Raw genomic sequence first — 5,461 nt, forward strand, 5'->3', positions numbered from 1 at the left:
AGAGCACCAGGGAAGGGGCTCCTGGGTCCTGTTAAGACTGAACCCCCAGTGAACTAGGACTGTCGGGGAGGTATGGCAATGTGGGGGAGGGTGTGGGAGGGGAACAATTTGGAAGGGCGGGGAAGGGAAGGGGATGTTTTGCCCGAAACCGAAAGGGAATAACACTTTCAAAATGTACATAAGAAATACTCAAGTTAATAAAAAAAAAAAAAAAAAAAAAATAATGATCTACAGTAACTCTCACCACAAACATGCCAATTTGAGACACATTGGGCAAAGTACATTTGATGAATATACAGAACCAAGTCCACACATTGCAACCTGGAAACCATTCCAGAAACATAGAGGTTTTAAGTGTTCTATTTTAAATGACTTTTTTGGTAATTATCAGTCAGAACTGTTTACTGTTGATACATTTGTTTTGAGCATTGGGAAAACATTTCCTTGGGGGGTGAAGAAATGACTATTTAAAACATAGAGCACCAGTGACTAACAAACACAAATGATTAAATCTATCTATATCTACACTGTTGAATCAAGGCTCTACCAGAGACCATGCAAGCAACCAGAAGTCTAGCAATGCCATTACAATCCTAACTCCCCTACTCTTTCACTTTCTAGGTGCTCATCCAACTTATCCCTAGTTATCCACATTCTCTTCACAGTATGCAAGCCTCCAATAGTGGCATAGACTGGCTGTACTAACAGAGAACACACTGGCCTCCAGAATTTCTAGTAGACTATCAACCCATGGACCTACCAAACTGTCTCTGTGTCTACCCACAAGTGCTATCTCCTGTCCCTTCCCATCACGTTCTGCCAGACCTACAAATCTCTCTGGGAGATTCTCTGCTCTACATGCAGGAGATTCCAGGCTATCAGAGAGAATATGGAGCACACCAGAAGTCCAGGCAAGAATCCTGCCCATGTTCTTACTCCTCTTTCTCAGTGGCCCCACTGTCACATCTACAACCAAACACCTCCATCTCTGTGTCAGCATTTCCCAGTTTTGAACTTGGGTGAAGACCCTATGCTATACAAGAGGCCATGCCAGCCCCAAGAAATCTGGCCTCCAACTAGATTGGAGATCCCCTAAACAACAAGAGGTCACACCATTCAGATGTCCAGAAAGAAAACAGAATGGAAAGAACAAAACACCCATAAAAAATAAACTCAGAAATTGGTACCTATACCTATAACTACAAACCCAAATGCCTTGACATACAATAGATATGCCAAATGCCATAGCCTAAAGCCAGATATATACCACAAGCTCTTCATATTGTATCACATTTAAAGCACAAAGAAGACATGAAAACTAATTTTATGAAGACAAATGATATCTCCAAAGTAAGAACATGAATACCTTAAAGAAATAGAGGAAACTAGCCTTCATCTAAGCTCAGAGCTGGGGCTGTCCCTCAGCTCTCAGACTCAAAACCTACCCACAGAGAGCTGGTCTGCCATAAGCACTCTCACTACTAAGCACACAGCCCACAGTTGGGACCACACTTTCTCTCTACTGACTATCCAAGGAGAGACACACCAGGAGCTCACAGACAACAGGAACCACAAAGCAGACTGGGATAAGACCCACCCTGTCTCCATCTGAGCCCAGGGCTGAGGCTGACCCCCAGCACTTCAGATGCAAAACCTGCCCACAGAGAGATGATCTTCCAAGAGTGGTCTCTCTCCTAGGTCCACAAGTGGATACCCACATTCACTACACTGACTGTCAAAAGGGAGAACACCAGGACAACTCAGGACTTGGGAGCCATTGGACTCAAATCAGAGACAGCAAGACCAGCTAACACCAGAGATATACAGATGGTGAAAGGCAGTGGCAATAACTTAAGCAACAGAAACCAAAATGACTTGGCATCAGCAGAACCCAGTTCCTCCACTATAGCAAGCCCTGGATAACTTAACACCTCAGAAAAGCAAGATTTTGACTTAAAATCACAACTCATGGTGATGTTAGAGAACTTTAAAAGGGTATAAATTACTCCTTTAAAGAAATACAGAACTGCACAGGTAGAAGACCTTAAAGAGCAAACACAAAAATCCTTTAAAGACTTACAGGAAAACACAACCAAACAAGTGAAGAAATAGAACAAAACCATACAAAATTAGAAATAGAAATAATAGGGAAATCAGAAAGAGACAACCCTGGAGACAGAAAACCTACGACAGAAATCAGGAGTCATAGACTGAAGCATCACCAATAGAATACAAGAGATAGATGAGAGAATCTCAGGGGCAGAGTTTAGAAAACATCGACTCATTAGTCAAAGAAAATGCAAAAACATAAAGCTCCTAACCCAAAACATCCAGGAAATCCAGGACACAACGAGAGGATCAAACCTAAGGATAATAGGTGTAGAAGAGAGCAAATATTCCCAACTTAAAGGGCCAGTAAATGTCTTCAACAAAATTATAAAAAAAAAATTCCCTAAACTAATGAAAGAGTTGCCCACAAACTTACAAGAGGCCTACAGAGCTGCAAATGGATTGGATCAGAAAAGAAATTCATCCCATTACATAATATTCAAAACATTAAATATAGAAAAAAGAAAATAATATTAAAAGCAATAATGGAAAAATGTCAAGTAACATAAAACTGAAGACCTATCAAAATTACACCAGAATCACAACAGAGATTATGAAAGCTAGAAGATTCTGGACAGATACCATATAGACCTTAAGAAACAAAAGTCCCAGCCTAGGCTACTATAATCAACAAAACTCTCAATTAACATAGATGGAGAAGTCAAGATATTCCATGACAAAACCAAGTTAACACAATACCTTTTCCCAAATCAAGACTTTCAAAGGATAATAGATGGAAATCTCCAACACAAGAAGGGAAACTACACTCTAGAAAAAGCTAGAAAGGAATCTTCCTGCAACAAACTCAAAGGAAGCTAGCCACAGAGATAATTCCACCTCTAAGAAAAAAATAACAGGAAACAAAATCACTATTCCTTAATATCTCTTTTGCTATTGAATATTTTTTCTTTACATTTCAAATGTTATTCCTTTTCCCATCCATATGCCCTCTATCCCATCCCTTCTCCCCATCCTCTAAGTGGGTGTTCCTCCTCCCCAATCACCTGTCCAGTCACAACCTGATATTCCTCTACATTGGGCACCAGCACTGTCAGGACAAATGACTTCTCCCATTGGTGCCCAAACAAGGCCATCATCTGCTATATATGCAACTGTAGCCATGGTTTTGTCCATGTGTACTCCTTGGGGAGTGGTTTAATCTCTGGGAGTTCTGGTTGGTCGGTAGTGTTGTTCTTATGGGGTTGCAAGCCCCTTCAGCTTCTTCAATCCTTTCTCTAACTCCTCTAATGGGGACCCTGTTCTCAATTCATGCTGGAGAAGTATGGATTATGTGGGTCAAAATAATTTTCTTGCAGTCTTCCTTGCTCCTCCTTAGGGATCCTGGGAAAACAACTCTGCATGTTTGTTTGAACTCCATTTGAATGAATTTCACATCCCCTAGAGAAAAGTGAAATCTTCAGAGATATTTGGCATGATATTTTCTCTTTCCTTCATATTTATCCTTTTGACAATTGTAAGAGCATCATTCATTTTTATCCCTTGAAGTGTTCCAGGTGTTCTGTGAAGAATCTTCTTCCCACATGCAAGTCTGCTACTGGTCACCAGATCTGCTCGCTTGTAAATTAGAGCTAAAAGTCTTAGGGTCCATGAGTTGCTGAAGAATGGAACCCCAGATTCAAACAATATGCAAAAGCAAGGAGCGTTTATTGAAGAAATTCCTGCATGTAGAGGCCCAATTACAAAAAGATGAAAAGTCCCCAACTGAATTCACTGATTCTGTTTTAAAGCCAAAAAGAGGAACATTAGAGAGGTGTAGGTGAGCTATCTTGAGGGAGGGTGGGTGAGATACCATGATTCAGATTATGTATTCTTGCTTTGTATCTAGGAGTGGTAGCTCTTGACATCTTGGTAGGAAGCTTGGCTATCTGTTCTTTTGCAAGCTGGTGATAAGTTTGGCTAACAAGCTGAGGAGGGGTCTGTCTTACATAATCCTGCACTTTGGACCGACTTACCCATTTCTGGAAAGTAGAACCTCAGACCTGGTATCCTGAACTGCTAATTTGCAGCCAGTCATGGAGTCAGCCATTTTCAGGCCAATTTTCTCATTTCAAGAGCCCTAGATGGTGAAGACTGGAGACTGTAACAAATGATTTAGATATGTTGTTCAAGGGATTGAGCAAGGTACGAGGAGGCACTCAAGTGAGAGTAGAAAGAGGACAAGGAATTGGTTTTGCCAGTCTCTCTTTCAATGATGATTCTGGAAAATTTCCCTGAGAATAACAGATGTGGTGATATTGATTTGCCACTTAAGGCACTGCAGTAAGCAGTCAGTTAACAACTGTCTTTCAAGTCCAGTGTCTCCTGCTTCCAAATGTTGTCACTCCACTTCTGTGTGATTGTCTTTCCTGATCGGGCACTCACCCTGACACTGTAAGAAAGTGTCCTTGGTGCTCCATGAATTCTGTCTCACTGATTATTGATTTAAGTGTCCACAGTAATTAGTTAAGGAACAATTAAAGGTCAGGACATGTGGCTTAGCTGTTAAGGGGACTCACTGTTCTTGAATTTCCAGATTCAATTTCCTATACATGCCTTGGGACTTTACATCCTCCCAGAACTCAGGATTCAGAGGATCTTTTTTTGCCTTTTATTGAATCTGCTATAAAATCTGCATGTGTGTAGGATCTGCATACATAGAATGCACAGACCGACATATGGACAAAGATACCACTCCAAATAAAATTAAAATTAAAAACACTTATTTTAAAACACCAGTATAAATGATCTGGAGGTATTGCACATGGATTCAGGATAATAGTACAGGAAAGAACACAGAGGCAGTGCCGGAATGAACATAGAGGTGTCCTTGCTAGTATGAGAGTAAAGGTGAGCCTGGCTATGTGACAGGACAACTGACACCTCATATCAAAATTCAAAGTTAGGAATCATAATTGCCCTTGCCAGTTAGTGGACTCACCACTGACTTTATGAAACATTTATTTCTTTTCAAAATTCTGAGTTCCTGAAATGACTTCCCCAAGTCAATATTTCTGACAGTGTAATTTCAGATTATTTGGTTGGCAGTAGTGAACATCTCGTAGGGAAGGGGAAAGATAGATTTTTAGTGTAACTCCATTTGCACAGTGATGGATATGGTTATCAGGCTTACAAAGAAAGTTCTCTAGGATAGTTACAGTGTCAAAATGTGAAATATTTTATGTAAGTGTAGAGAGCACAGCTAAAATTTCACTTTTACATTCAAGTGATACTTGCATGAAGCAATTTATTCTAGTTAGAATTCGTAATATGAAAAATCTGAATATAACAAAATTATTCTCACTCATCATTTTCTTTGACTGAGCCATCCAGCTCCTCTACCTTGTCTTCCAGC

Source organism: Rattus rattus, chromosome 2, assembly GCF_011064425.1.
Source record: "Rattus rattus isolate New Zealand chromosome 2, Rrattus_CSIRO_v1, whole genome shotgun sequence".
Lineage (NCBI taxonomy): Eukaryota > Metazoa > Chordata > Mammalia > Rodentia > Muridae > Rattus > Rattus rattus.